The following is an 8,976-nucleotide window of genomic DNA, read 5'->3' on the forward strand; positions in this document are numbered from 1 at the left end:
AAAAAAAAAGCAAAAAACCCGCCAAAGCCGGAAGACAGCACAAAGGAGAAAAAGTGGAAAACGCACAAAAACGAGGAAACGAATTATGAAAAGCAGGTGGGGTCTCTACTCACACTTGAAAATGAAAGACAACAGCTTGGCAAATAGAAACAGAGGAACAATGGCCTGTTTTTTGCTGTTCTGCAGAGTCAGCAAACCAGAGGCGTCTCGCAAACAAATGTTTCCCTTAATGCTGAATGTATTACCTATAGGCTAAAAAGTACTAAAATTGAAGATTTCTATTTAGGCAGAAGGTAGATTTAAGCACGGGGGCAGCAAAGCAGGCTTCCTGAGTCTGAGCGGCCAACTCCCCTCGACCTTGTCCCGGAAGGGTTACTCGCCAGTGTAAAATTTCAGCCTGGGTTCCACGGTGTAGCCTCCTTCTTAGAAGCTTTAGAAGTAAGCACCTTGCTGGACAAAGAAGAGATTTGTTCATTAGCCTCTGCCTTGGAGACACCTGAGTTTATTAGCAGCTTTTCATACGCTTGATCACTCACTCTCCCATTCTTCACGCACTTTTTTTAAGTCTCCCATGATTCTTGACCCTTTTCCTAGTCACTGGCCCATGTTGCTCAGTCTCCTTTGCTGGTTCCACCTCATCTCCCTGACCTTGAAACACTGGGGAACCTGGGTCTCAGTCCTCACACCTCTTCTCCACTCTATCCACTCACTGCCTTGAGGGTCCCCCGAGGTCCAGAGTTTTAAAAACCATCGATAGACTGATAATTCCCAAATTTGTTTCTCCGTCTCAGATTCATCTTAAAAAATACATAATAGTATATCCAACTAATGCCTAATGTATATAAACTTAATATAAACTTAACAGGTCCAAAACTACTCCCACTAGACAACTGGCAACCTCAACCCCCATACAGTCCTCGATATACATTCTATCTCAGAGTTGCTAGAGACAGATCTTGGGCTCACCCTTAACCTCCCCGTCTCGTGTCGCATGCACCACCTGTCAACGAACCATTTAGGCTCCACCTACAAAACAGAATCATAATCAGGCCATTTCTTACCACCCTGCACCAGGGAGCCGCCATTTTTACCCGGATTACAACAGAGCTTCCTCGGGGGCCCCCATGCTCTGCCATTCCGGCTGCTCCAAGTCTATCCACAAGGGGGGAGCCAGAGCAGTCGTCTGTTCCATGAATTGCCACAATAAACTATGTCTTCGGATATCCACACCTGTGTACCGTGCCACGTTGACTCTGGGCTTGGCCATGTGACTTCGAACACGCGAGACAAGCAGAAGCTTAGGAAGTGTGTGACCTTCAGGAATGCTGCTGCCACCTTAGAAGGAAGCTCGACTAGGCGCAGCCTCCTCGGGGATGAAAGACCACACAGAAAGGACGGACCAGATGTCCTGGCTAAGCCCAGTCCTCCCGCTGAATGAGCTCAAGGGAAACCAGCAAAAGGACATCACAGTCGACCCACAGGGCTGGGAGAAATGATAAACCACTGTCCTAAGCCACTAGCGACAGATAACGAAGTAGAATGCTTTCACACGACCAGCCTGCTCAGTTCGTTCCCCTGCTCAAAATCTTCTGATGGCTCCTTCTCTGACTCAGAGTTAAAGCCACAGACCTGACAATGACCTAAAAAACCCTACATACGCTGTGCTGCTGACCTTTGTGATGTCATCCCTTATCACTGGCCTCCTCGCTCCTCAAGTTCACCAGGCACATGCTGCTGCCTATAACAGGATGTTCCTTCCCCAGTCAGACCCTGACCTCCTTCTCTGCTTCCTCTAGAGAGTTCTCCCCTAAGAGCCTATATAAAATAAAACAGCCCCCATCCCACCTCCAGCGCCGCCTTTCCCTTCCCTCCACGTACCTATCCCCATGGCGCCCAGTGCACATTCACTCGGGAGCTGGTCTACTGTTTCTCCAAGCAGAGTATGAGCTCCATGAAGGCAGGGCCTTTGTCTTTTTTGTTCTCCGATGTATCCTAAGTGCCTAGAACAATGCCTTCATCACGGCAAGAATCAACAAATACTCGTTAAAGGAAGCAGATGGAATGAGAGTCTGATGCATCTGCTCGGAACGAGGATGCTACACTGATCTCCAAGGAAACCGCCCTGTCCGAGTTCTGGAGGGGGAACCGAGAAGTCTGACAGAGGTAATGTGAGCCACTCTCATCTCCCGTGCTTGGGATAGCCCCTAACGGCTCACGAGCACAGCACCTCCCGAGCCCTGAGCCAGTCCAGGCCTGGGCATGAAGACCTGCAAAAACTCCACGTCCACAGGCAAGTGACAATAGCTCCCTGTCCTACACCTCCATCCTGTGTGACCTGTTCCATCTGATCTTGTTTCGCTCACCTAATAATATTTCTAGGAGACCTACTGTGTGCCAGCTCTGTGCTGGGCACTAGGAACACATCGGTACACATGAAGCATATCCTCAAGATACCTACAAGCCAACACTTCTTTTCACCATTGGCATTTTGGTGGGGCTATTTATTATTCTGAGGGGGGTCCCGTGCTTTATAGGATATATAACGTCTTAGAAATTCGGTTATCCCCAGCGATTGGACTTTAGTCAAAGTCCAATCGCTGGGGATAACCGAATTTCCTTGTCCATTTTCAGTTGCTCCCTAGGATGGCAGAACCACCTCTGATACAGAACCATGGGAAATGGTTGCCCAGCTTGGGCCAAAGCCCTGCCTGCTGCACTCTGTTACAGGTAAGTGTTTACTTGTCTGTTTCCTGACTCAACCACGAGCTCCACCAGGGATGGTACCGTAATCAGCACCCAACTCAAGTGCCCAACAAATGTCTGTGACACAGATGAGGCTTGAACATGTTCTATCTAGCTTATGGGACTTGCTCCAAATCAGACTCTCTCCAAGGTCTGCATCCTGATCCCCACTTTACTCCAAACCCAACAAATCACCCCAAACCATTCCACCATCCACGTGACTTTTTCCCAAGTTTAGATTAAAATGCTCTCTAAATTCACAGCTGGATGCGTGAGTGCCCCTGAGTTCATAATCTGGGCTGGAAACACTCCCAGGACGGTGTGCAGGGCGTCATCACAGAGCAACACACTGAGACATTCAGGGGCGGAAGGAGATTCCACCCCCAACACAGCGAGTCAAAACCTAGAGTGTTTCAATCACGACCGTTACCTTTTAATGATAAAGTACTAAGGGTAACTTCTGGAATAATCCTTTCAAAGAATCATTGCTGTGAGGACTCTACAAGCGAGCAGCCTGATTCTCAAAGCTTCCATCTACGCTTCCACAGGTGCGCGGCCCTCCAGACACAGTGAACACGAGCCGCACTGGTTGACCACCGAAGACAAGAAGTCGACTCCACATCACAGCCAGGAAATGATTTTCCCGGCAGTTAGGCAAGTCAACAAACAAGAGTCAAACTCTGGTACTGGCCTTGTCCAAGGAGATAACTCTTGAATTTAAGCAAACAGCCCGAAGAGATTGGGGTGAAGTCACCGGTCTAGAAATTGACAAGACCAGTGACAAAATATAGAAGCTCAGTTCTCAAGCTTTGTGAGGTTAACAGAAATGTCTGTATAGATTGCAAACTGCAGGCCACCAGATGCTCTAACTCCTCTGAAATGAGTAAAAATCCTGTCAACTATAAACTAGTGAGCTTGACTCTATCATAAAAACTGTCAGATGAAAATGAGAACCTTCTTCACAAGCCCAGCATTAAACAGCACTTGTCCAATCAATCATGTCCTGAGCTTGCCAGCGGCAATGAACTCACGGTCCTGTAGTTTGCCATGGGTGTGCCCGATACAGCTACAAGACAGAGATACGGAAACTCAATTGTAGATAGCGGCAGTAAAACATATTTGCTGATTTTGCCTTCCTTGAATATCTCTTCTGATGAAAGGTGCCATCCTTTCCCCCTTTCTCAGCCCATGTGACTCACTGGGGGTGGCCTACACAGGTGCCACAGGTGGGTGGCAGGTAGCCTAGCCAGGCCACTTGGTAAACTCCATTCCCCTGGCAATAATGATTGCTTCAAAGTCTGATCACATGACTCAGATCTGTTGGTTTGAAAACTGGCCCTGTACAGAGCTAAGGAGAGACCTACGGAAGAGCAGCCTACTCCAAGTTGGTAGGCGGCAGGTTTGACAAACAAGGGGACTTACCTTCAAGGCTTGTCTTGGGCGAAAGATGAGAAGATCTCCACGCTGCCTGCCAGAATCCTTGAAGTTGACAGAGAGGCCATAATGGGGTTCGATCACGTCTACAGTCCAGACAGTCCCAAAACACCTGATGCTCCTACGGTGCAGCCTTTAAAACGGCTCCCACTGTGGGAACGGCGGGCAGAGCATACATTCCAGGGGGCGGGGTGAGGAGCCTCTGACTGCCCGGGTCCAGCTTGCGAGTCACCCAGTAGTCACGTCCTCTTGCTGACCGCCTGCAAGGTCATCCAAAATCTGCTCAGGGAAGTCAATTCTGGCACTTTTGCTGGCACCACTGAGAAAAGGTCTCTGTTGTCTCTGGGACTGATAAAGTGAGAGACTGTAACCTGAAGTTTCTCAAAACCAGTGCAGAGATAGAAGCTGTAGAAGAAAGCACAGGGAGGCAGAGCTGAGCGACGAGCAAGGGCTGAGTGCGAGTCCTAATCCCCTGACCCTGGCCTAACTCAGGTTAGATCCACCCCCTCGTCCTCGCCACAAGCCAGGGAATTCACTTTTCTTCAGCTGGTTCGATCAGCATCCTGCCTAACCTAACTGCTGTGCTCCCTGCTTTGAACAGCACCTCTCCCGGAGCTGCAAGTATCGACTCAAATCATTAGGCTCATCTGCAACCAGTCCAGGAACAAGCCTGTTCTGACCCAGACTAGCAGAGCAGTTAGAGAAAAATCATTCAAAAGCTTTGATGACTACTTCACCATATCTACAGCTAATCACACTGTGGCCCCCCGTGTCAATAACTGTACCTCCACAGTGCCTTTAAAAAGTATAAAGAAGCTCTCTGTAGAGGCAAACTATCCTGATCAAAACTCAATAAACATGATAGCACAGAGGGGAACACATAGTTGCCAGGAAAAGGATTCACTAGAGAAGTTACAAGTAACTTTTTATTATATTTGATATCTTCTACTGCCCATGGCAGTAAAGTAGATGTTCAACAAATACTTATTTCACTAAGTTTAATGTATCTTGCTCTATGCATTTAACCTTAAGCTTCAGGTTTCTGGTCTGTAAAGTGGGACCAATAGCCACTGTGCATTGCTTCAAAAGCTTATATTAAATGAGATAATTCACGTTTCCTTGTAAAATCTCAGACATCGTGCAAACATATCCGCCTTCTCTGAAAGCAATAACCCCAAAATGTAGCAAATTAATTACTTTTTATTGGTTGAAAATGAAAGGAAGGTCAAAACAGTGACTTGAGTATATTGCCAAGAACACGAGAGATTGTTTTTTTTAAAAAAAAAAAAAACTGTTTGCCATGAGAAAAAGCATTAACCTATGGCAATCTCATTTTATTGTCTGCCTTTCATGCTCTATTCCAAGCTTGGGATAGTTAGTTTTCTGAGGAAGCAGATGGATGCTGGTGAATATGTGACCCTGCCCACGACAATTCACAGCTTTATGGTGCTTTAAATCATCCCAATGATAAAAATCAAAAACAAAGTTTTGGAGCTTGTCAAAATTAGTCTAATTAAAGCAGCAAATGTGCTAGCTAGCAAATGTGTCTCTGCAACGATAACTCAGGCACTGGCTGCAAGGCATGCTGGGATCTTGTTGACAAGGGTTGGTGGGAAGAAGGATAAAGAGGGTGTCCGGTGGGCCAAAATGTACTGGTCAGGGGCACAGTGGACTCAGGGACACAGTGGACCTAACTGTAAGGCTCAAGAAAGTCCAAGCTTGTGGGGGCAGCAGGTGGGAGACAATAGGCAGTTCCTCTGCCTAGAGGCCCCTAGCTGCTTGTCTTAGCATTGGATACAAAGCGGGGGTCGGGAACTGTCCACGGTGCTGAGAACACAGGCTTGAATCAGAGTCTCGGAAGCCAAGAAACTAGCAGGCTCACGGGGAAGACAAAGGCATAAGGAGAGCATTTTGACACAATAATATGAAGATATTATATGAAATTATCAACCTCTACTCTGTGCCAGACAGTGTGATAGGCATTGTTTCATTGTCTGACACTATAAAATAAATATTTGTCTTTACCACGACCCTTCCTATACTGGCCCCAGCTTACACCACTTAGCTCTCTGAAATTGTATTTATGGAGCAATCACCACATGCCGGGCATGTTGCTAAGAATTCTGTATAAATTAGCTCATGGGCCACATGAGTACAGGGGGCTCCCAGAAGCCACGTTTTACCACCTGGCCTGACCTTCCTGGCAACAGATTCCTGGAATGAAGACTTTTCTCAAAGTGGGTTGTGAGGATGCTTTTCCTGGGACTTTGGATCTGAGTCTGTTAATTCTGCTTTGCTCTGCAAGAGTAAACTCCTAGTTCTTATAAGAACTAGGAGGTCATTTGTAGCCCTGAGGACTGAGAAGCAGGTAAATCAGTCTGCAGTGAGCATTATTCAATCAACATGCAGAGAGAGGCAGAAATGAAGGATGGAAAACTTTTAGATTTTTACAGTTCTACAAACTCTGGTTCTTTCTATATTCTTCTTTAAAATCCATTATATACCCCCTGAAACTTAAGGACAAAAATTCCTACTCAGTAAACTGTTAAAATAAGTCTCCTTTCTTGCAACCAAGGGTCCCAATTTGCATCGCCCAAAGACATCTAGGTTGTAAGCCAGGATTTGAAGCTGTCCCTCAGAGAGAAGAAAGGCTGGGCCCCTGCCTGCCACACACTGTAACTGCTTACACTCTGTTCCTGATACTCTCCCTGCACACCTTACACCACGCTCCATCATGCTCCAAATGGCAATCATTTGAACCCTCCCTACGGTCTATTACCTGCCATTGCAGATGCTAAACCCTCTGCCTAACCTTCCCTCCCCTTCCCTTCTTGGACTGGGTCACTTGTGCTTACCATACAAAACTCGGCTCAAACATGGGTCTCAGACCTCCCACTCAGGTCCCCATGCCAGTACACCTGGCTTTCCCTGTATGCCAGGCAGCTGCCAGGTTGTATCTCCCCACCCCCTTCTTGTGTGCACAGTATTCTGACTGTTAACTTGTCAGTCTCCCCCTGATGCAGTGGGGGGAAACTAATCAAAATCAGAACATGCAAACTGTTTATTTTGAAAAATCGCACACCATTGCGGGACAAGGGGACTGAGAAGAATTCCAGAGATTGGCTGGAAATGCCGTGTTGGCCGCTGGGTAAACTGCCCCTGTCTGGTGCGCCTGCATCTCCCTTTGCCCTGCTACGGCTCACTCTCCACACAGCAGGCAGGAAGATGCAAACCACACCGACATTATTTAGCCTAAAACCCTTCCACAGCTTTCCATTTTCTCCAGGATAAAATCCAGAATCTAGCAAATTGAAATCCAGCCCACAGACAACGAAACCACCATGAGGTCCATGTGCATCTCCGTCACCTCGTCTTGTGTCACTTGCCCTCGCTCGCTGTTTCAGAAACATTTCCTTCCTTCTGGTCCAGCTCGCTAAGCTTGTACTTGCCTTAGAGCCACTGCATTGTTCTCCCCCCCGACGCGCATTGTCGAATTGCTAAATCTCGTCTCGGATAGTGCCTCTTTAAAACATCCACCCTGGGACGTGCTTCCATAGTGCAGCGGCGAGCACGTCTGCTTTACACGCAGAAAGCCCTGGGTTCACGCCCCAGTGGAGCCACGGTCCATGGTCCACGGCCACACCACCCTGAACAAGCCCGATGTCTGATCTTGGAAGCTAAGCAGGGTCGGGCCTGGTTAGTACGTGGATGGGAGACCACCTAGGAAGACCAGGTGCTGTAGGCATAAAAAATAATAAATAATTTTTTTAAAAATTTTTTAAATAAAATGAAATATCCACCCTGGCCCCTCGGTGCCTGAACCTCCTCCCCACCTCTCCCAATTATTTTGAGGATGTGTTGGTTTGCACTTAGAAAGAAGGGAGAAGTCTGTAGTGGACTATTAAATAGAAGTACCACTCTCAAGTTCACCTCTTGATATCTGGATCTGTGTCCTCTATGGAAGAGATAGGACCATGTAATTGTCTCTGATTCAAAAAACGTATTTCATCCTATAACATAAACCCAGCCTTTTAAGGTATGGTCTCCTGACTGTAACCATGTCTTGGGGAAGCCATTCCGCATCTCAGATCAGATGCTTCTGTTACTGACGAAGGCAGAAGTGCTGCCTCGTCAGTCCATGGGCATGAGGCCCTTATGGCACCCGCTTCACTGTGAAATGTGTTCCTTGATCAGAAATAATGCCTGCAGAACGTCATGATGGTGGCTACAGATCTACACCTAGAATGTGCATCTATTCCAGTGAAGATGGATCTCCGTCCCCTTCACAATGGAAGAGTCCAGTGTAATCATACCACTTGGTGGCGGGCTGGTCCCTCAGGAAATGGTGCAGTACCCTGCAGGGACTCATTGTTGCTCTCGCATTTGGAAAATCAGGCACTTAGCGGCAGCAGTAGCGCGATCAGTCTGGGTCATGCTGGGTCCATACGGCTGAGCCCGCAGACTGAGGAAGAGGAGGCGATGCAGCGGGAGCTGCTGTTAAAGGCGTCGGAGCCCCTCTGAACGTGGCCGAGCTCGGTCTCGCATGTCAGTCCCAGTAGATGATGGATGGCTGCTGTGTGCCCAACCCGTGGCTAGGTGGATCGGGAACACTCCATTTATTACAGGAAGCTCAGCCCACATGGTCCCCAGATGTCTCATGGTTAGGCATTCAGTCTCTGCCAAGGCCCAGGAGCAAAGTAAAATCTATTTTTCAAGTGGATAAACACGATTTGCAGAAGAGGGAATCAATTTGCTCCAAAGTCTTAGAGGTCTGCTCTGTGATCCTCCTGTGGACGCTGT

At 47.7% G+C, this 8,976-nt stretch overlaps 1 pseudogene; it reads left to right on the plus strand.

Annotated features, from left to right (window-relative positions):
- The first annotated feature begins 7,805 nt into the window (after nucleotides 1-7,805).
- Nucleotides 7,806-7,921, plus strand: LOC120588909 (uncharacterized; annotated as a pseudogene).
- The last annotated feature ends 1,055 nt before the right edge of the window (nucleotides 7,922-8,976 follow it).

Source organism: Pteropus medius, unplaced genomic scaffold (assembly GCF_902729225.1).
Source record: "Pteropus medius unplaced genomic scaffold, Ma_sr-lr_union100, whole genome shotgun sequence".
In the NCBI taxonomy this organism is placed as follows: Eukaryota; Metazoa; Chordata; class Mammalia; order Chiroptera; family Pteropodidae; genus Pteropus; species Pteropus medius.